Source organism: Tinamus guttatus, unplaced genomic scaffold, assembly GCF_059628265.1.
Source record: "Tinamus guttatus ecotype Peru unplaced genomic scaffold, ASM5962826v1 Tinamus_guttatus_pri_ptg000294l, whole genome shotgun sequence".
NCBI classification, from domain to species: Eukaryota; Metazoa; Chordata; class Aves; order Tinamiformes; family Tinamidae; genus Tinamus; species Tinamus guttatus.
This window is the reverse complement of record NW_028288828.1, coordinates 238725-262534: the sequence shown is the minus strand read 5'-3', so window position 1 is coordinate 262534 and position 23810 is coordinate 238725. Positions and strand designations below refer to the sequence as shown.

The 23810-nt window shown below is 47.0% G+C and overlaps 1 pseudogene across 1 annotated transcript in view; it reads left to right on the top strand.

Moving 5' to 3' along the window:
• Positions 1-10978: 10978 nt before the first annotated feature.
• Positions 10979-23810, top strand: part of LOC104580564 (chondroitin sulfate proteoglycan 4-like) — a 109522-nt pseudogene continuing 96690 nt past the window's right edge. The window contains exons 1-4 of the transcript XR_015913565.1: positions 10979-11314; positions 11399-11573; positions 13419-13580; positions 20923-22450. The product of XR_015913565.1 is annotated as a chondroitin sulfate proteoglycan 4-like (transcript). The remainder of the gene's footprint in view (positions 11315-11398; positions 11574-13418; positions 13581-20922; positions 22451-23810) is intronic.

The following is a 23810-nucleotide window of genomic DNA, read 5'->3' as shown; positions in this document are numbered from 1 at the left end:
GAGTATGGCAGTACCCCATGACAAAAGAAGCAAGGGCTGGAATAACCCCTCACATCAACTGGCTAATTAAACTAGGAGTCCTGAAACGGTGCCGGTCATCGTGGAATACACCCCTGTTGCCAATTCGTAAACCGGGGGGACAAGATTATCGGCCAGTACAAGATCTGAGGGAGGTAAACGCCAGAGTGGAAGATATACATCCCACTGTGCCTAACCCGTATACCTTGCTCAGTAGTTTAACCCAGACTATGGTCTGGTACACGGTATTGGACTTGAAAGATGCATTTTTCAGTCTCGCCCTAGCTGAAAGGAGTCAAGAGATCTTTGCTTTTGAGTGGGAAAATTTGCAACAGGGCATAGCGGGGCAACTCACATGGACTAGATTGCCACGAGGATTTAAAAATTCCCCGACATTATTTAACGAAGCGTTAGGTGAAGATTTACAATCGTACCGAAACAGACACCTGGAGCTAACATTGTTGCAGTATGTGGATGATATTTTGGTGGCAGGGGAGATGGAAGAGGATTGTAAGAAGGGCATGGAAGATTTGCTAAAAGAACTGGCACAACTGGGATATAGGGCCAGCACCAAGAAGGCACAGATTTGTAAAAAGGAAGTTACATACTTGGGGTATAAGCTGAGTCAAGGCAAGCGCTGGCTAACCACCCCCATGAAGGAAACGGTGCTGCATATACCTGAATCTCGAACAGCTAGAGAGGTACGGGAATTTTTGGGAACGGTAGGGTATTGCTGGCTGTGGATACCAGAGTTTGCTGAAATTGCTAAACTCCTGTATGAAGGGAGCTGGGAGGCTCAAACATGGACTTGGACTCCAGAAATGGGGGGGGGCATTTAAAGCCCTGAAGAAGGCCTTGTTAGAAGCCCCTGCTTTAGCCCTCCCAGACCTGTCCAAAGAATTCCGCCTCTTTATTGATGAGAGAAAGGGGATTGCCAAGGGGGTTCTAACCCAAACAACAGGTCCCTGGAAAAGAGTGGTAGCATATCTGTCAAAAAAGCTAGACCCAGTAGCTGCAGGTTGGCCCCCGTGTTTGAGAATGATTGCCAGTGTTGCACTAATGATTAAAGATGCGGACAAATTGACTTTTGGGCAGCCATTATGGATTACTACACCGCATCGGGTGGAGGCAATACTCCGACAACCCCCAGCTAGATGGATGACTAACATGCGATTGGCACATTATCAAAGCTTGCTGCTGGACCCCACCCGCCTGAAGTTCACTAACCTGCTAGTCCTAAACCCAGCTACTCTGCTTCCTAGTCCTGATTATGATGAGCCAATACATGATTGTCAGGAAATATTGGCAGAAGTGATATCTGTGCGAAAAGACCTGCAGGATGAGCCTCTGAAGGGTGGAGGACTGGTATGGTTCACTGATGGCAGTAGTTTTGTGGAAGATGGGATCAGGAAGGCGGGGGCGGCAGTGGTGGACCTGGATGGAAACGTAGTTTGGAGTGCGTGTTTACCTGAAGGTACATCAGCACAAAAGGCTGAATTAGTAGCCCTTACGAGAGCATTGGAAATAGCAGAAGGGAAAAGACTGACTGTGTATACGGACAGCCGCTATGCCTTTGGGACAGTGCATATACATGGAGCTATCTACAAAGAAAGAGGATTTGTCACCTCCTCAGGAAAGGAGATTCGAAACAAAAAGGAAATACTGCAGTTATTAGAAGCGATCCAGAAACCGAGGGTGGTGGCTGTAATTCATGTCCCAGGACATCAAAAGATGAAGGACCCTATTAGCCGAGGAAACCAAGCTGCCGATGAAGCCGCGAGATCGATAGCTTGGGTATGCTCTAAGAAAAGGGGGGACGAAATCAGTAAAGCACTAGCGCTAGATATCCCTCCCCCAGGAATGGGGCAGTTACCGCAAGTACCAGAGTATTCCAGAGAAGATATCCATTGGACAGAAAGGACTGCAAATGGAAAGAGAGGAGAAGATGGATGGTATAGAGGACCAGACTCGACACTAATATTACCACAAGCACTGGGGAAACAGCTACTAATCCAGTTGCATCAAACGACACACCTTGGGGAGAGAAAAGTGGCAAAACTAGTAACGGCCGCCAGGTTGCAGTTCCACAACCAAGGGGCATTAGGGAGGAAAGTCGTAGAAGAATGTAAAGCATGTCAGAGAATGAAACCAGGAAAAATTATAAATCAGCACTCGGGGACCCGGCAGAGGGGATGGAGTCCGGGAAAGGCATGGGAGGTGGACTTTACAGAGGTGAAACCTGGGAAATACGGGTATAGGTACTTAATGGTCATGGTAGATACCTTCTCGGGATGGGTGGAGGCATTTCCTACAAAACGAGAAACAGCTCAGGTAGTAGCGAAGGTGTTACTTGAAGAAATAATCCTGAGATATGGGGTTCCTGAAACTATAGGATCAGACAATGGGCCCGCCTTTGTAGCAGGTATAGTTCAAAACTTAGCACAAGTAATGGGAACAAAATGGAAGTTGCATTGTGAATATAACCCTCAGAGTTCGGGACAGGTAGAAAGAATGAATCGCACATTAAAAGAAACTCTAACTAAATTAGTAGCGGAGACTGGCGGAGATTGGGTGACGCTCCTACCATATGCTATTTTCCGGGCTCAGAATACACCTTATGTACTAAATTTAACTCCTTTAGAGATCATGTACGGTGCACCTCCACCGGTGTTCCCAGCAAAAACTCCAGGAATAAGACTTGGTACATCTAGAGATGTACTCCAGGCTGTTCACGCGTTACATCAGATCCATAAAGAAATATTCCCAATGATTAGAGCCATATACGAGCAAGGAGAATTACCAAAGGAGCCCTTACATGATCTCGAGCCAGGGGATTGGATATGGGTTAAATGGCATAACCCGAAATCATTGGAGGCAAAATGGAAAGGGCCTTATGTTGTAATTCTTGTGACTCCTACCGCTCTCAAGGTGGACGGGATTGGTCCGTGGATTCATCACTTGCATCACTTGGGCCACAAGGATGATCAGGGGCCTGGAACATCTGCCCTATGAGGAGAGGCTGAGGGAGCTGGGCCTGTTCAGCCTGGAGAAGAGAAGGCTGAGAGGGGATCTAATCAGTGTATATAAATACCTCAAGGGAGGGAGTGTAGAGGACGGTGATGGTCTCTTTTCAGTGGTGGCCACTGATAGGACTAGAGGAAATGGCCGGAAACTGAAACATCAAAAATTCCATAGGAACTTAAGGAAAAATTTCTTAACAGTGAGGGTGACAGAGCACTGGAACAGGCTGCCCAGAGAGGTTGTGGAGTCTCCTTCTCTGGAGATTTTCAAAACCCGTTTGGACGCAGTCCTGTGCCACGTGCTCTAGGTGTCCCTGCGTATGCAGGGGGGTTGGACTAGATGATCTCTAGAGGTCCCTTCCAACCCTAAGCATTCTATGATTCTATGATTCTATGATTCTATGTGCGAAGAGCGTCCCCTCCAGAACAAGAAGAAGCTGAGAAGTGGGAAGTTCAGCAGGATCCTTAGAACCCCCTAAAGATCCGCGTCAAACGTCAAAATGTGGCATCTCATGGTCCTAGTTCTGGTGACGACTCGACTGGTAACAGGGAGAAGCCCTCATCAACCTTATAAATGGACTCTGGCAAGGTGGGAGGATGGGCAGGTAATACAGACTAAGGTAACGGCGGGCGCCCCTAGTTTCACTGCTGATCTATGTACTCTAGCTCCTATTAGCCCGTGCCTGAACCAAAAGGCGTACTATTTCTGCCCTGCTTTGAATCCAGGGAAGGGGTATTGCAATAGCCCCAACCAATACTATTGTTCACATTGGGAATGTGTGACCATTTCAGCGTGGGACTACCCTTCACAAATTGATAAATATTTGAAGGTGGGATGGGGACCAAAGGGCTGTAACCCCCCCCCCCCCCCGTTACGATAGTTCCGGGGGGGTCAGCCTTGGTAGTAATTGCTGGTGGTTATTCCTCAATGTGACAAGCCCTGAAGATCCTGGGTGGAGATTAGGAAAAACATGGGAGGTCAGATATTGGGAACCAGGACCGGATAGAGGAGGGTTAATTCTTATTAGGAAGGACGAAGTTAGGGTAGAGCGACCTGTAGACCCGAACAAAGTGTTGAAGGGATCTAAGGGACAAAAGAAACAGAAATAAAAAGACGGCACAGCAAAAGAGAAGGGGAATTCAACCACCCGTAGCCCAGATGTATCCTCCCCTAGTAGGGACGATCCTACTCAAGTCCCTGGATTTGGGGGGAGAAGGAAGTGGTGACAACCCTCTCTGGAAATTGGTAAGGGCAGCATATGAGACCTTGAACCAAACCAACCCAAATGCTACTACAGCATGTTGGCTATGCTATGACATCCGACCCCCTTTCTATGAGGCAATTGGGCTTAATTCTACCTACAGCATCAGCACGCAAGATAGCCCTCCTCAGTGCAAATGGGAAGACAGGAAGGTGGGAATCATCCTGAAGCTAGTCAAAGGGCAGGGGATATGCTTGGGAAAGGTACCCCACAATAGAAAGATGCTTTGCGAGACAAAAGTGGAAGTGATCAACAGTACAGGAGGAAAGAAATGGGCAATACCTCAAGAAGGAGGATGATGGATATGTTCTGAGACAGGATTAACACCCTGTCTTGCCTTAGAGGTGTTCAATGCAAGCAAGGAATATTGCATACAGGTTTCAGTAGTTCCCCGTATACTGTATCATCAGGAAGAGAGTATATATATTCACTGGGAGCTAGAGAAATCAAGAAGGGTAAAAAGAGAACCAATAACCACACTTACCATAGCAACCTTGGTAGGGCTGAGATTAGTGGGAACTGGAATAGCGTCCCTATCTTTGCAACATCAAAAATTAGCCTCCTTGCGAGCAGCCGTAGATGAGGATTTAGATCGAACTGAAAAATCAATATCATACTTAGAAAAGTCACTGACCTCCTTGTCAGAGGTCATCCTGCAAAACAGACGAGGGTTGGACTTGCTGTTTCTACAGCAAGGAGGGTTATGTGCAGCCTTGGGCGAGGAATGTTGTTTTTATGCAGACCACACGGGGGTGGTCCGGGATTCACTGGCCAAAGTTAGAGAGGGGCTTGAAAAGCGCAAAAGGGAACGAGAGAATCAACAAGGATGGTTCGAAACCTGGTACAATCAGTCCCCTTGGGTTACTACTTTGATATCCACTTTACTTGGACCGGTAATAATCCTACTCTTGGTCCTGACGTTAGGGCCTTGTGTCCTAAATCGTGTAATGGAATTTGTAAAAGACCGGGTGGGTACTGTACAACTGATGATAATGAGACAACAGTATTTAGAAATGGATGACTACGAGAAGGATTTCTCTAAATGAACCTAAGAAAAGGGGGGAATGAAGGGCCTGATTGAATAACCCATGACCCCTTTTGAAATGTTTCCAGAAGCCTTTGTGTAGCGATTTCGCAAGACACTATCTTGAAACTTTTTTTTTTACCAAGATAAGTAACAAAAGAATGTAATGGCTCAGCAAGTATGACCTCATCCTGGAACCTTCTGAACAACGCAAGGTCAACAACAAGATAGCTTCTGCCCAGCAGCAGGGCTGTCTCTGCCTGGTAACAAAGCATCAACATCGCAGCCAATCCCCTGATGACATGATATGTAACCCTCTCCCTTGAAATGTATAAAAACAGAAAGCGCGGTAGAATCGGGGTCCTTGGCAAGATTCCCTGTTACGGGTGAGCCTTGGGCTCCAGCTAGCTGGTAATAAAGGGATATCCTGCTTACCTGTGCCTCTCCGTGTTTGTATCCCGCTAGCGACTTGATTTTCGGATCTAACACTATGGATAAATAATAGAGAAAAGACAGGAAGAGGAGAATGGGATGTGAGAACGGAACATTATGTTTCTGCAAAACCCTTACACCTGGAAGATTTCAAGAAAAGACACTCCTTCCCCGTCCACGAAGACGACCAATCCGAAGAGAACCTGTAGCGATCGGACCTTAAAAGGAAATATCTAGTTTTTGTGTGACCGCCCACCCCCTTGCTGGTATATAAAACCTGCGTGCGACACCAGGGGGGTCCTTGTACAAGATTCCCCCTTTGAGGGTGAGCCGGGGACCCCAGCTAGCTCGTAATAAATTTGGATCCTGCACATACAGGCCTCTCTGCTTCTGTTACGCTCGCAGGCTGGGGATCTGGACATAACATTTTGGGGGCTCGTCCGGGATCCCACCCTGCTGGCGGGCGAAGCCCAGGAGACGCCCAGGACAGCTTAAGGTAAGCAGGATAAGCGGGCCCGAGGGGAGGCTGGCGAGTACCTAGGTGGACGCACCGCAGGGTGGCTAGCCAGGTAGTGTGGGAGACATCCCCACTACCCCGTGGTTATTAGGAAAACGGAGATGAAAGGTAAACCCCATGGTAAAAGGGAAAACAGGGGTAAAAGGTAAACCCCGTGGTGAAAGGTAAAAGGATGCGCACAAAAGGAAAAGTAACATGAAATTTTGGGTGTTGTGTTTGTGGAATTGTTGTCTGTCGCTTTATGTGCTTTGTGTTTGTGTTTTTTCCTCAATCGAATATCGCTTGAAATGGGGCAAAGACAAACTACCCCTCTTTCTTTGTTCATTGATCATTTTCCCGAATTTAGGAGGCGGGGACATGACTTGTCAGTGGAGGTAAGAAAGAACAAACTTGTTAATTTTTGTTCAAATGAATGGCTGACTTTCGAGGTAGCGTGGCCACGTACAGGCAGTCTTAACCTATAATTGGTCTGAAGAGTAAAGAGGAAAATCATGGACCCAGGGCCGCACGGTCACCCAGACCAAATGCCATACATTTTTGTATGGGAAGATATGATTGAAAGGCCCCCGGAATGGCTTAAGCCGTTCATTGGCCACTATCCTGAGGCTCAGGTAGCCGAGGAGACTCAGGTACTGATAGCTAGGCCAGAAAAGGAGGGAAAGGCTGTGAGACCGGACAAGAAAGCCCCAGTACTCCAGAACTCGCAATCGTATCCAAATTTAATCGATTTAGAGATTGAAAATCCTCCTCCATATGCAATGGCACCGCCCCAGGCCCCGGCTCCGCCGGGGTCAGCCTCACCCCCTGTGGTATCCTCCAGTGGAGGACGGGCGGACATACAGAGGGAAGGTATCCACCAGGGGCTGGCCTACGGAACCAGATCGCAGGCCCATAGGGAAGAAGCGGAGATGCCAAGCTCTACTGTACAGGCATACCCGCTTCGGGCTATAGGGGCGGTGGGGCCGAATGGGGAAAGAACTTACCAATATTGGCCATTCTCATCTAGCGATTTATATAACTGGAAAAGTCAAAATCCACCATTTTCTGAGAAACCCTCGGCACTAATTGATCTCTTAGAATCCATATTATTTACTCATAACCCAACATGGGATGATTGTCAACAGTTGTTAAAGGTTCTATTCACAACAGAGGAACGGGAGCGGATCCTTTCGGAAGCATGGAAACTTGTCCCAGGGGTGGATGGGAGACCTACCACCCAACAGAACCTGATAGACGAAGGATTCCCGTTAACGCGACCCCCGTGGGATTTTGACCAGGCAGAAGGTAGGGAGCGTCTCTGAGTATACCGCCAGACTCTGATGGCCGGCCTCCGGGCGGTGGCACGTAAGCCCACCAACTTGGCTAAAATTAATGCAGTAAGGCAGGAGCCGACTGAGAGTCCAGCGGCATTTCTGGAGTGAATATTAGAGGCTTTTAGACAATATATTCTGTTGGACCCCTTGGCAGAAGAAAACAGGGCAGCCGTCATACTGGCATTTGTAAATCAGGCAGCCTCCGATATCAGGAGAAAACTGCAAAAGGTAGATCAACTGGGGGAACAGACTATACAGGACCTATTGAAAATAGCAGAAAAGGTTTACAATAATCGAGAGACGCCCGAGGAAAGGCAGGAGAGACTGCGAAAGGAAGATAGGGAATTCCAAGCGAGGGAAAACCGGCGTAAGCAGAAAGAATTAGCGAGAATCTTTTACGCCAGCAAAGGGAAAAAGGAGGCAGGGAGAGAAGTGCAGGAAGGTGGGGGAGGAGAGAGAAGGAGGCTGGAAAGAGACCAGTGTGCCATATGTAAGGGGAGGGGCCACTGGAAGAATGAGTGCCCCAAGAGAAGAAGAGGAGGGGCCGGTGGGAAGACAGGGCCTTTTAACTATAGACCCCAAACCCAGGTATTACTGGCGGGGGAGGGGGAAAGTGACTGAAGGTGTCGGGACTCGGCCCCCTTCCCCGAGTCTTGGGTAACGTTAGAAGTGGAAGGGAAACCAGTAGGATATATGGTAGATACGGGAGCGGAACACTCGGTATTGAACAAGGATAGGGGGAAGCTAACAAACAAAACCAGTTGGGTACAGGGGGTGAATGGGGTTAAATCTTATCAATGGACCACAAACCGCCGGGTGGATCTAGGTACTAAGCAGGTTACTTACTCTTTCATCTATATGCCGGAATGCCCGGCACCCCTGTTGGGAAGGGACCTATTGACCCCTACGGGCTAGAATATGCTTTGAGGAAGGAAGGGTGAAGGTTAGCGATGGGGAAGGAAACCCGCTACATGTACTGACTATGCGATTAGAGGACGAGTACCGGATATATCAGCAAAGGGGGATGGGGGAAATACCAAAAGAAATGGAAAGGTGGGTGCGGGAGATTCCAGAAGCATGAGCAGAAACGGTGGGAGTAGGAGTGGCTAGTCACAGAGCCCCGATGGTTGTGGAACTGAAACCAGGAGCAGAACCGGTCCGAGTCCGGCAATATCCTATGACAAAAGAAGCGAGGATGGGTATAACCCCTCATACATTTTCGCTTTTGAATGGGAGGACCTGCAGCAAGGGATAGCGGGACAACTCACATGGACTAGGCTACCGCAAGGGTTTAAAAACTCGCCAACCCTATTTAATGAGGCTCTGAGCGAGGATCTGCAGCTGTACCGTAGCACCCACCAGGAACTAATGCTGCTGCAGTATGTAGATGACATACTTCTGGCAGGAGCAACTGAAGAAGAATGTGCAAAGGGCACTGAAGATTTGGTTAGGGAGCTGGCACGGCTAGGATATAGAGCCAGTGCAAAGAAGGCTCAAATCTGTAAAACTGAGGTTGTCTACCTGGGATACAAGTTGCGCCAGGGTAAACGTTGGCTGACCACGCCCATGAAGGAAATGGTGTTGCGAATTCCCAAGCCGTGAACAGCAAGGGAAGTACGAGAATTTTTGGGATCAGTAGGGTACTGTCGGCTGTGGATACCGGGATTTGCTGAGATTGCTAGACCGCTATATGAAGGGAGCCGGGAAAGCCCAGCCTGGTCATGGACCCCAGAAATGGGAGAGGCATTCCAGGCCCTAAAGAAAGTGTTACTAGAAGCCCCTGCACTGGCCCTCCCTGATCCATTGAAGGAATTCCATCTTTTTGTAGATGAGAAAAAAGGAATTGCGAAGGAAGTCTTAACCCAAACCACAGGCCCGTGGCGATGGGTGGTAGCATATCTATCCAAGAAATTAGACTCAGTAGCTGCAGGATGGCCCCCGTGCCTAAGGATGATTGCTGCCACTACACTAATGACAAAGGATGCAGATAAGCTAACATTTGGACAACAGTTATGGGTAACTACACCTCACCAGGTAGAGGCAGTACTACGGCAACCGCTAGCCAGGCGGTTAACCAATACCAGACTGGCTCATTACCAGAGCTTATTACTAGATCCTACATGCTTGAAATTTACCAATCCGTTGGTCCGGGCCCTGATTATGATGAACCAATTCATGACTGCCAAGAGGTCCTTGCGGAAGTGATCTCGGTGAGGAGGGATCTGAATGATAGACCTCTCGAAGGGGGTGGACTGGTGTGGTTCACTGATGGGAGCAGCTTTATAGAAAATGAGACAAGAATGGCAGGGGCAGCAGTGGTGGATGTGGATGGAAGAGTAATTTGGACTGCCCATTTGCCGGAAGGCACCTCAGCACAAAAAGCAGAACTCATTGCTCTAACAAAAGCCCTAGAAATGGCAGAAGGGAAAAGATTGACTGTATACATGAACAGTCGTTATGCGTATGGGACCGTGCATATACATGGGACCATTTACAAGGAAAGGGGATTTGTAACATCGTCAGGAAAAGAAATTCAGAACAAGCAAGAGATACTTCACTTATTGGAAGCCATACATAAACCCAGAGCGGTAGCCGTGATTCATGTCCCAGGGCATCAAAAAGCGGGGGATCTAATTAGCCGAGGGAATCAAGCGGCGGATGAGGCTGCAAAATTGGCCGCGCGCAAACCCATCGAAAAGGAAGTAAGTAATGCGATGGCGCTGAACCTCCCCCCGCCGGGAATGGGCCAGCTACCGCCAACTCCGGTATACTCTGAAGAAGATTTGCAGTGGATAAGGCACAATGGGAGTCTAAAGAAAGGAGAAGATGGGTGGTACTGAGGTTCGGATTCCACCTTGTTATTACCACAGACTTTGGGAGAACAATTATTAACTCAGCTGCACAAGTCAACCCATCTGGGAGAAAGAAAAGCATCTAAACTCTTGGAAATGGCCAAACTTCAGTTCCACAACCAGGGAGCGGTAGGCCGTAGAATAATACAGAAGTGCATAGCGTGTCAGGTGATGAAACCTGGAAAAAGGGCAGGACAACACCTGGGGGTCAGGGAAAAGGGTTGGAGACCTGGGAGATTGTGGGAGGCAGATTTCACCGAAGTCAAACCAGGAAAGTACGGATATAGGTACTTGTTGGTTATGATAGACACCTTTTCGAGTTGGGTAGAAGCTTTTCCCACTAAGCGTGAAACTGCCCAGGTGGTAGCCAAGGTGTTGTTAGAGGAAATAATCCCACGCTATGGGGTCCCAGAGGTTATAGGATCGGACAATAGACCTGCTTTTGTGGCAAGTGTCATTCAGAACTTAGTCCAAATTTTGGGGACAATGTGGAAATTGCATTGTGAGTATAACCCCCAGAGCTCGGGGCAAGTAGAAAGAATGAACCGAACTTTAAAAGAGACCTTAACAAAGTTGGTAACAGAGACTGGCGGGGACTGGCTGACGCTCCTTCCCTTTGCTATTTTCCGGGTACGGAACTCGCCCTATGTTTTGAATCTTACTCCCTTCGAAATCGTGTATGGGACTCCACCTCCAGTGTACCCACTAAGAAAAGGGGGAGGGGAGATCAAATCGGGTTCAACAGATGTGCTTCGGGCAGTTCAAGCCGTGTACCAAGTCCATAAAGAGATCTTTCCATTAATTAAGGCTATCTATAATCAAGGGAAAGAGCCTACGGAACCCATGCATGATCTCGAACCGGGTGACTGGGTGTGGGTAAGAAGGCATCACCGAAAGTCATTGGAGGCAAAATGGAAAGGACCTTATGTTGTGATTCTCGTAACTCCCACTGCTCTAAAGGTTGACGGAATTGGTCCGTGGGTACATCATTCGCACGTGCGAAAAGCAACTCCTCCAGAACAAGAGGAAGCTGAGAAGTGGGAGGTCCAGCAGAATCCTGAAAACCCCCTAAAGATCCGCGTCAAACGACAGAATGGTACACCTCCTGGTCCTGACTCTGGTGATGACTCGACTGGTAACAGGGGAAAGCCCCCATCTACCTTACAAATGGACTTTGTCAAGGTGGGAAGATGGGCAAGTGGTGCAGACAAGGGTCACAGCGGGATCCCCTAGTTTCACTGCTGATTTCTGCCCTAGTTCGAATCCAGGGAAGGGGTATTGTAATAGCCCCAATCAGTATTATTGTTCATATTGGGAATGTGTGACCATTTCAGCATGGGACTACCCTTCACAGATTGATAAGTACTTGAGGATGGAATAGAATTTGTAAAGGATCGGGTGGGTACTGTACAGTTAATGGTGATGCGACAACAATATTTAGATGTGGACGACCAAGATGAGAAGGAATTCTCAAAAATGAACAAGGAGAAGGGGGGAATGTGAGAACGGAACATTATGTTTCTGCAAACCCCTTACACCCAGAAGATTTTAAGAAAAGACACTCCTTCCCCATCCACGAAGACGACCAATCCGAAGAGAACCCGTAGCGATCGGACCTTAAAAGGAAATATCTAGTTTTTGTGTGACCGCCCACCCCCTTGCTGGTATATAAACCCTGTGCGTGACACCAGGGGGGTCCTTGTACAAGATTCCCCCTTTGAGGGTGAGCCGGGGACCCCAGCTAGCTGGTAATAAAGTTGGATCCTGCACATACAGGCCTCTGCTTCTGTTATGCTTGCGGGCTGGGGATCCGGACTTAACAGGGATAAATGGTTGATTATTATTATTTTATTTTATTGCAAAGGAGGGAAGTTAGGAGCAGAGTTCTGCACTCTGTGCTGTTCAGTATAACAGCGAGTGAGACTGTGAAGTTGGTGAACAGTCAGATGAGAGAGTTTGATGTTACTGCTCTTCAACGTAGTAGAGAGAGGAGGAGTTTGAAGAACTGTTGGAGGTCTGGACTGCTACAGAGTGTCTGGACAACAAAGCTATATAAGAAATTAACAGTGCATAGATTTAAAGAGATGTAGAAGACCAATCGAGATTACAATCAAGACTACACATCTGAAATAATAACCAGTAAGCTGTCCGTTATCATGGCGGAGGAAGGTTGTCCATGATGGAAACTTCCGCAGCTCAGCTAGGTGCTCAGTAGTGGTTAAGAAAGCAAATGAAATATTAGAAATTATTAGTGAAAGGGAACAAAAGAACATCAGGGTGCTGCTGTCTGTGTGCATGGTTTGACTGTGTGCACTGTTCTGATTCCTTCATCTCAACAAGGATATGCTCGAAATGGGAAAGGTTCAGAGAGGGCAGCAGGGCTGATCAGAGATTGCAAGGCTAGGACTCTTCAGCCTGGAAAAGAAAAGAGATGGAGCAGAACATATGAAATAACATGGATTTTTTTTTCATGCAGTAGGCAGCAGACCTGTAGGTCTTCTTGTCAGGGGATGTCACAGATGAAGGTATGTGCAGGTGTCCAAAGAGAGACTTTTGTCAGTTAAAAATTAATGCTGACTGTAACAAGGAAAACATGTGGCATGAAAAATATTTGGAAACTGTGGAAGTATTAAAAGGAAAGTATTAAATATGCTTGCCCTGTTCTTTGGATTCATTGTGGGAACTATTAGAAATAAATTACGGGGCTGTTTACTTTTTGTTCCAACTAGTATTGCCATTATGCTCTTAACCAGCTTCTCAGGCTGAAGAATTTCAGTATGAAGAAAAGGAGATTCTGCTGATCAATGCTTCTGATTTTACTAGATATCTAAGATCTATTTTTATATACATAACTGAGTTATAACAAATAATGGAGCTGTTATATGTATTTTTATATTTATTTAGATAAACATAAGAAAAAGAGGTTTGTGTATTTGTATGTGACTAACCCATCTGCTTGCTTTCCCTCTTCTCATTTTAGTATCATTTTATGGGGATAGTTTTGTGGAGATTAAAATTGGCAGAAGCTTCCTCTTGAACGTCCCTGCAGTTGCGCTTCCGAACGAGCAAGCCACACGGACTGCTTTTCCTTGCAGCTGGGAAGGATTATTGTTTGTTGGAGCTACGCTCGGGAAATGTACAGGTGTGATTTATAGCTAAAATGAAAAGAAGGCATGTGTGGCCTGTACTGTTTAGTGTTTTTATTTAAGCTGTGGTCTATAATAATTGTCAGTTTGTTTAGAACAAAATGGAAAATTTAGATAATCTAATTAGTAGTTTCAGTACTTGGCATATAATTCTTGTAATGATAATTATTAAAGTTGGTCTCTAGAAGGCTATTAGATCTCAAGAGAGTCTTAAGGTTGTAGGGTACGGCGCTCGGAAGATCTCGCGATGTACGGGAAGAATAGGGAACTAAGGCATATGCCATATTAGGTAAAGAGCAACGCTTATTGGCTATATAGGCATGCTTCCGCCTTCGCTACCTTTATAAGATCCAGCCTGCGTATATTAAACGCCATTTGCAGCATCCTCATATTGGTGTCTGTGCTCTCTGGCCCAGGCACGGGTGGGACGTGCCTGGCCGCCTCGGCGGACGGAGTCGATTGCCAATGTCAGGCAACAAGTGGTGACCCCGACGTGATACTCCGAGGCGGCGGACCGTAGGCGGCGGACCGTAGGCGGTCGAGGGATCCGCGGATCATGGAAGGGATAGTCAAGGTCGTATTATCGTGTGCTCGTGAATGGGGGATTTCTATGAAATCGAACGCAGTTAAGAGCTGCATTGAGCGGCTCCTTGAAGAAGGGGCGGTTAACAGTGCCGGGGAAGTTTTATTCCCTCAGCACTGGCAGAGATGTACCACCGCGTTAACGGAATATGGTATGTCTAAAGGGAGTGCGAAAGATCTAAAGACGTGGGGAGTGATACGGCAGGTCCTCCAGAGAGCAAGGGAGGAGAGGGAGACTTGGAGGGCAGCACGGGAGGCGCTCGGGAAGAGCGAAGCAGTGGGAGTGCAGACAGAGGCTGATGAACAGACCCTCTGCAAGCTTTCAATCTGGTGCAGAGAGAACGGGTTCAAAGCCGAACACCACCTAGTATTCAAACCCGATGTGAAAGCCAAAAGCAAAGTGGCCATCGGAGCCACGGCAGCCTTTGCAAGCACTTCAGGACCGGGACCGCCACGCCACTGAAAACCGCTGGTGTTTGGAGATCCATCGCTAACCCCCCCGCCAGTGCCTGCATCTGTGCCTGCACCTGCGGCGCCTACACTGTCTGTGCCCCTGCTTCCGCTTGTTAGATCGCCTTGAAAAAAGGAGAAAGCGGGGCTGGGGAAGAGAAGGCGAATGAGATCAAGGAAACTTATGTTGCTGAAGGCTTGATGAAAGCCAGGAGGGAGGTGCAGAGGAATTTGATCTGTCTTTAAAAGTGGGGGTTGAAGAACTGTAATGCTTTAAGTGAGGACGGAAACCGTTATTAGGGCTATTATTTCTATTTGCTATGTTCATCTCTATTATGTGTTGTATCCTTTGTATATTGATGCCGACACGAGGTATGGTTGAAAGGTGGAAATTTGTATGATCTGTAGAGTCATAAAACTATTGTGCAAAATAGGATCCAAGACCCTGAGAAAGAAGATGTTTGCCTGCCCAGGCTGAGCGATAAGGAGTGCGGAGGCGGCTGCCCAGCCAGGCTCAGAGCCGACCTCCTCCAAAAGCAGCTGAAGGCGGCTGCTCGACCGGGCTTGTAGCCAACTTAACTGCAAACATCCTCTAAATTAGTTTGAAGGTCAAACACCCGAGAGGGAGGGAGATGAGAAAGGCAGGACCCTCAGACTGACGACTGGGACAATTTACTGACATGCGCACCTGCGCACCCAGGAGGGAAGGTTATGTGACTGAAGGCGGAGTTTGTCCGCCCCCTGGTCTGCCTGCTGGCACGTACTGGCCCTACGTGGCAGGATGCACTGGGCATAAACAGACAGTGCAGAGAGAGGGGGGGTGAGACTCCTAACACTGAGACCCACGTTGTCTCTGCGGGGACGCCCGCTGAGTTGGGAGCCTGTCAGCAACCCTCTCATCTGCCAACTCAAGAGAATGTTCAGTCTCAGTGTCCTGCCGACAAGTATTACCTCACGAGTAATTAGGCATACTTTGCTTCTTTAACGTGCTTTCACCTGAATAGCCGTAGCCACTTTGTTCTGTGTGATTATTGCCGAATCCCAAACCCATTCGCAACCTAATTGGTAGCGAGGATGGGATTAGGCAATTGAGACAGTGGAACTCACTAGTGGAGCGCACAGCTACGTGAGGTCGTGCCACTGGATGGAAATTGTGTTTGTGCTGTTTGTATCTGTGGTTTTTAGATCTTTATTGTGTAATAAGAGAGGGCTAAATAAGCACAACAAGAAAGTCCAGAATTTGAAAGTGGGAAAGTCAGGAATAACTCAGACTACGGCGTCCCCCCCCACCTCCCCCGCCCACCCACCCCACCGATGGAGGACTGGGAGCCATACTCTGACTTGTATCCTTGGAAAGAGACTAAGGAAGTACTTCAGCATGGGAAACAAGAATGAAGCGATGGCCACGCTCCAGTGCAACTGACACGGAAGGACCTGCAACAGTCCTTACAAATTGTAAAAGCCTCAATGCTACTGGAGCGGGGGCCTCCTTAATATACAGAAATCCCAAGCAATTTCTGGGGAGGAAACCAAATTGAAGCTATGCAAACATAAATAGAAATGGAAATCGAGAACCTTTCAAAATGATTCGGACATCTTAATAATCGATTTAAAAGATTGTTTTTTCACCATACTATTACATCCTGAGGACCATGACATAGTGGAACATATGAACCAAACGCTGAAACGCCAGCTACGAAAAACAAAAAATTGGCAAGAGCAGAATATGTTTTAAACTTTTGAGATTGCCCCAGGATAGCCTAGTCCCTCTGATGGTCAAACACAGGGCTGGGCTAAAGGGAGGCCTGACAGAAGTAAAGTCGGGTCCGAGTAAGGTGATGCTGACAGACTGGAACACGGGAAACTGGATGGGACCCTTGGGCTTAATAACCTGGGGAAAAGGGTATGCTTGTATCGTTACAGATACTGGAACCAGATGGGTGCCAGCAAAAATGGGCGAGACCTTGGCTGGAAGCAAACTCGCATACATCAAACGTAGCAGGCAGGCAGCTGGTACCCTAGCTGTGGAAAGTGTGAGCCTGCAGAACAACAACATGGGAGGAAGAAGTGTTACTGTTATTATTAGCTGTATATTGTGGCTTTTAGGAGGTAATATTACTTTTAACGCTATTATAGAAGCTGATGCTACTTTTAACACTAATGGATATGTTATGCTACTTAGGCGTATTGTTAATTATACCCAAATTAAGAGTTGTTGGCTTTGTGGGACAGCGGATCAATTGATGCACTGGTGTTAGGTATTCCTCAAAGCAACTGGACAGACCTGAATCCATATAGCCTACTCAATACATCATATCAGTGCACACAGGAGAATGTATGGGCGGGCACGCCAATAGCCATCATGCTGGAGGAGGCGCTGCAACAGCACAGCACCACAGCCTCCATAGTCCATGTGAGAAGTCATGCCAGTATACAGGGATATTATCAGGAAGGCAACAATAAAGCTGATGCAGCAGCCAAGGATGTGGTAGCCACTTGCCCGTATTGCCAACGATCGACTCTATGGGGTGCTGGGGTGAATCCCCGTGGCCTAAAGGCAAATCAAATCTGGCAGTCAGACTTCACATTATGCCCTTTATTCAACCACGACCCTGGTTAGCAGTTACAGTGGATACATGCAGTGGACTGATCATAGCCACACAACACCAGAGGGTTACTGCGCGTGCAGCTCACCAGCATTGGATAACGGCTATAGCATGGTTAGGCGTTCCGCGAATAATCAAAACAGATAACGGCTCCTGCTTCACAGCCCAATCTACGCAAGACTGGGCTGACAAATGGGGAATTCAACTGCAACACGGAATTCCTCACAATAGCCAAGGACAGGCAATTGTAGAGAGAGCAAATCAAAACCTCAAACAAAAAATCAAGATCCTTGGGGAGGGGGAAGGTCATACCCAAAGAATTCCCAGTATGAAGCAACCAGAAATTTTGATGCGAGCGCTATATTCGCTGAATCATTTCATTCGTGGAAATGAGAACAAGGCACCAGTGGATAAGCATTGGGCGGTCGCAGCTATAGAGGATGGGCCCCCAGTTCTGGTCAGGTTCCCAGAGAAAGGGATATGGGAGTCTGGGTGGAACTTGGTAACCCAGGGAAGGGGCTACGCGGCCGTAAGACAGTAGGAGGTAGTGAAATGGGTACCCGCAAGGTGGATAAGACCGAACCTCAAAACTCATGGCAACTATGAGCTTACCCCTACAGGAACAGCTGATGGGACGACCCCCACAACCCATACACCTCAGTGATGGAGGATTCGACTGGACCCCGACCTACTAAGAAAGCACCTTGTCCGGTTGAAAAGGAAATATTGGAGAATAGCAAAACAAACGATCGACATGGCAAGACGAGGAAGGGATCTCTTTGCGTTATCCTGCTGATACAGGTTGTATGGAGTCGACCAGGAAACACAGAATCCTAGGCCCGACAATGGGCGAGAGGCGCATCCCATTATTGCCTCCCCACCGGGGTGGAAAAAGGGGAAAGTCCTGACCTCAACCTGTGTTGAAAATGTTGCAGTTTGAAAGCTGTAGTGGTAATGGTGGTGGGGGGGGGGGAAGGAGGTATCAAAAAAGGTATCGGATTCACGAACAGTCTGTCAACTGCAGGTCCGATGATTGCCCCCCCGCAAACAAATAGTCGAGTTCACAAACAGTGTGATTTATTCAAGTGCAGCATTTACAAAGCAGGTTTCGATGTTAGTAAAGGAAATTCTCTACTAGAGCATGGGGTTTTTAGCTAGCTCTGATGTACAAATGTGCAATCATCACTCACCCCAGAAAATGGGAGAAGACGTCCAGTCTCGAGTCTCCTCGGGCAGCGTCCCGGCACAGGGGGAGGGAAGGGGGCTCAGCCTCTCAACTGACCCAGGAGTTACGATGAATTCTTCCCTCCAGACTTTTCATCCTTAGTTCACCTTTTATACTTTCTTTACATTCAGGTGGAGCTTGAGTGACTAAAGTCATACTTAATATTGTTGTTGATTGGTGGAAAAGTTTCTCGCTTTCATTTAAAGGTACAGTCAACCGAAAATCTAAAGCGCATGCTCAGTGAGGGGTGGTCGTACCTCGGAGGCGGGTAACTTCTGAGATGGAGGTACGGTTTTCACATTATAATGAGCAAAGTTTAAGCAAAGTTCATCATTTGCCACTTTTGCTGGCACAGCACCGGACATGTTATCGTATATCTCTCATTAGACAGCCACTGTGCAGCTTATCAGCAGCCCAGCAAAGGGAGTGCAACAGAGTTTGGCCGTGGAGCTTTCACCCCGCTCCGTCCTCCGTTACTCCCTTTCGCAGCTGCGCGGAGGGCAGATTGCGTTGCCCAGGGAACCGTGGAGGAGCAGAGTCCGTGCGTACCAACCATCCTAGAAGTGGCAACTGTGTAGCACCCCAAGCAGGCCTCTGTAATGCCAGAGCTATGTGAGGCCCTAGTTTTCCTCTCAGTTCCTGCTTTCAAACAATTCTTCTACAAACGCTCCTTCCACACAATTCACTAACATGCTTTGCTTTTGTAAGTTTTGCGGCTTCGCTAACAGATAACGCTTTATGCAAATTAATGGCACGAAGAGCAGCAAATCTCACAATACTGCCTAGTGGGACAGTGTATGGGGAATCATGGTCACCATATGGGTCATATGTTAATGTGACATACCGCTCCCATCATGTGAATTTCACAGGGTACCTAGAGATAGTCACTCAGAAGGCTCAGAAATGGGAGAGAAAGATTACATCAGACCCCTCTGCCACCTGTGAAAGTTATAACACAATAAATATAGACAGAGGTGTGGGAAGATTTAGCTGCGGGGATGATGAAGGAAACAGGGAGTGGATTATACCCGAAGACTTGTTTAGACACTCAGCTACAAGATGGACGAACGGTACTATAATTCTCCCCACCTGAAACGTTTCCTGCTCTAGCGCGCTATGCTTGCTGGCTGCTGCATACCTACCACCAGACAAAATACCCCCAACCCTTGTAAAATTTTTTGCCCCCATGTCACCTGGTGTCTTTTTACCGGGTAATATGAGCGAGGCACCATTCCTCGTCCTGGTGAATGCTAATATTACTTGCCTCGGCCCGATTTTAGGATCAACAGGGCTATACAAAATTCAAAGCTCTACCTGTCACTTGTTGTGGACGAATAAAGCAGTAAACACATTGTCTCAACAGATAGCGGCAGGTTTTAGGGATGTCAACAAGATACTCAAAGCACATCACGAGGCCATCAACGTAATCTTCGAGATTCTCCAGGTGGGGGCAGGCCGGTCCAGAACATTCAAAAACCTAAAATTTTGTTGCCTGACCACAGAAGACTACGAGAAGATCGGCAAGAGGTCGGAGGACATTCAAAACGTAGGATCAGATCTGCTACAGATGATAAGACGTAACCCAGGAAACTGGAGATGGCTTGAGAACATAGGCAACAGTATCTGGACATGATTACTATCCTGGCTCAATTGAATTGATTATGGAAGCTTGGGTTGATTATCATTATGGTATTGATTGGTGTCTTTTGCAGCATGCCTATTTTGTCATGTATAATCCACTATGTATTGCATCAGCTACGACGCTCACAGAAACAAGGCAGTCACAATGTATGCTATTAGCAGCTTGTTCAAAGTAGTGATATTTAGGATATTTAGATTAACATGGGGGGGGGGAGATGTAGGGTACGGCGCTCGGAAGATCTCGCGATGTACGGGAAGAATAGGGAACTAAGGCATATGCCATATTAGGTAAAGAGCAACGCTTATTGGCTATATAGGCATGCTTCCGCCTTCGCTACCTTTATAAGATCCAGCCTGCGTATATTAAACGCCATTTGCAGCATCCTCATATTGGTGTCTGTGCTCTCTGGCCCAGGCACGGGTGGGACGTGCCTGGCCGCCTCGGCGGACGGAGTCGATTGCCAATGTCAGGCAACATAAGGTCAAGATTATTCCATTTAAAGCATGAAGTTTATGCTTTGTAAGGACTAAGTTTTGGATTTGATGATGTTAGCGTCTCAGAAACTGTTTTGATCCAAGTAAGAGCTTTCAAGGTAAGTTTTTCTAGGAACATGATTGTCACCTGGGTTCTTAGAAATTATTGATCCTAGCAGAGCTGGAGAGACTTCTGCAGCTAATCAAGTCAAATTTGGAATGGCAAGTAAACCTATACAAAATTTTAATGTGATTTTATTTAAAAAAGGTATTTTGTAAGTTATATGATTAATAGAAAAAAATTCTGAAAGTTAATAGACTATATCTGATTGTCAAAAATACAGCTTTGGATTTTCATAGTTAAAATTCTGTCTCTTGAGGATTAACTTTGGAGTTGGGGAAGAAGTACTGCATTCTCAGCAAAGTTCTCAGCTGAATGATTTAGCTTGGCACCTGGTTGAACTACACCATGAACTTGATAATATCACACTGGTAATTGATAAACATGACAGAACTAGTGCAAAAATGTCTGGAATTCTGCATGAACTAAATATCGATAATGGATTCTACATCGGTGGTGCTAATAAACTGGATGTTCCTTATCTTGATGGAGCACTGCCCAGTTTCCGAGGATGTATTGATGATGTGACATTTAATCAGCTACATATTCTGATGTCCCTTAGGCCTTCCTCTGGCTTTAAAAATGTCCATGAAGTTTCAGTGGGATGCAGTGATGAGTTCTTTGCAGGTGAAGATGAGCCCATCAGTTTCTTCAGTTCCAGATATTATGTTTCTTTCCCACTGTGGAACATTGATGATGAGGGAGTCTTGGAGTATAAACTGCAAACTTCAGCTCCATGTGGCCCACAGCTTTATCATTCAGGACAAGGAGGAGATTTCATTGCAATGGAAATGGAAGATGGATTAATTAAGGCCTCTGTTGGAAATCATCAGAGTAGAACACAGCTTTCCTCTCATAAGTCAATGACAGTCACTGGCACTATATTGAACTGCAATTTACTGCAGAATATGCGCAGCTGACATTGGATGAAGACACTGTGAAAACACTGTTGCCTCCCCATAGCCATCTGCCACTTCTGAAGGGGCCTCTCTTTGTAGGTGGTATAGATGACAGCATACGATCAGAAGTGGTTAAATTAGGGCTAACCTCAGTGTCTGGGAAGTATGCCAGAGGGTCCTTCAAAGGTTGCTTAAGAGACCTGAAAGCCAGTTCAGAAAGGAAATCATTGAAGAATGTTCTGGTTACAAAGGATATTTCAGCTGGATGTGAAATGAAAAACACTTTTAATACAAACCTTTCTTTAAAGACAGCTATAAGGAATCCTAATGTGAAAGCAGCTCCAACATTTGTCATCTCCCCTGAAAGCTCCCTTTCCCTGGGCAAGGAAGATAAAAGCCACCTTTTCGTTCTAAATAACTTGACTGTGCTAGAGGGTGGGCAAGCTTCACTCAAATCTAAACATATTAAAGTTGGCTTAGACTTTCAAAATCCAGGGATTCATCAATCACAAATCCTTTTTGAAATAAAGGAACCACCCAGTCATGGGGACTTGAAATTAGATGCTGAACCAGCACAGAAGGTAAAGTCATTTATGATGCAGAACCCGTGACAAGGAAAGATTCTTTATATCCATGATGGCTCTGAGAATACTTATGATTATTTTACTTTCTCCATTTCTACCAGCAGTGAAGAAACTGTGCTTCCATATTTGCAAGATAATGAGCAGCATGTGTTTTAGCATTACTGTCACTCCAGTAAATGATGCTCCTGAGATCACACTTCCTGAGGGGAACTTACTAGTTCTGTTGGAGAACTCAAAGAAACGTTTGACCAGTGATATAATAAAAGTTCTAGACAGGGATACATGTGGTCGGTTATATAGATATAGCAATATGGCTTCGTGCTTGACATAAGCTGACTTGGCCAAACTTAGGCTTAGGGCCTGGCGCTCAGAAGATCTCACGATGTTACGGAAAGCAAAGGGTTAACAGAAATTAAGGCGAGTCAGCTGTCTTACTTTGAAGAATCAGTACCTAGCCATGCGGAGGAGGACGCTGCAGGCAGCATGGAGACCGCAGTGAAGGTGATGAAGACCCTAGGCAAAGAATATAGGATTTGTATCAAGTCGGTTGCCATAAGAGGGTGCCTGGATACTTTAATCAGGCGGGAAGTGGTTGACTCCCACATACATATATTTAAGGAGGAGAATTGGGATAAAATTAAAGCAGAACTAACGCAACGGGCTATGGCTGGAAAGGCAGAAGAGCTAGCCGTATTCGGGAAGATTCTAGCTATCCTAGAGCTTGCCAGGGAGGACCGGGAGGGCTGGCGTGCAGTGCGAACATTTCTGGGTCCTAACTCCCACGGGCAGTCTGGGAACTCTGATCCTTTTGCTGTCCTGTCTGAGATGGAGGACGAAAAGACCGAGGAGGTAGCGGAAGGGTCGGTTGCTGCCTTTCCCACCGAAAGGGCCCTCGGTGGGGAGGAGGAGTGCCATGAGCGAGAGCTGCGTAATCCGCCATCTATGTATCCGTGGGAAGAACTACGGGAGTTGGGAAAGAGAAAGGATCGTAAATCACAGGGAAAGTCTAGGGAGGATCAAGAAAAACGGATTCGGGAGTTGTTGCTGGACTGGCTACCTGGACAAATTCTTCCGAAGCTCGCAGAGGAGCAAGAGGATCAGGGAGGGGCAAAAATGCCATTAGAAAAACCCTTAACCGCTGCGCCGCCTCCAGCCACAACGTCTGGAGCTCATGGGGGTTTGCAAGATAAAGAGAAAAATAAGTGGACCTGGCGTCCTACAGCGCCAGCCATAGAGGAAGACTCCTCGGAGGAGGAGGAAGTTGAGGAGGGAAGTACAACTGAGCCTAGTACTCAGAAAAGTCCCGATCGGAGGGAGGAATGGGCAAGGAAGTTGCAGCAGCTGCTAAGAGAAGCAGAACAAATAATCCAGGATCAGAAAAAGCAATTGAAAAACCAAAGACTGGCCCTGAAAGATCTCGGGAAAGCGACGAAGGGAAAGCTTAATGAAATAGATCTCCCACTCACAAATCGGCGCCTCATAGCTAAAGAATGTGCCCTTGATAGTATTCGCTTACAACATAATGTGTTTCCAGTACGAACCATTCAGGGGGGAGGGGTTCAATGGGAACCGTTAGATTCAAATATGGTGCAGGCGCTGTTTTTAGTGCCGTCAGAATGAAAGGCCCCATCATTTACGATGGTG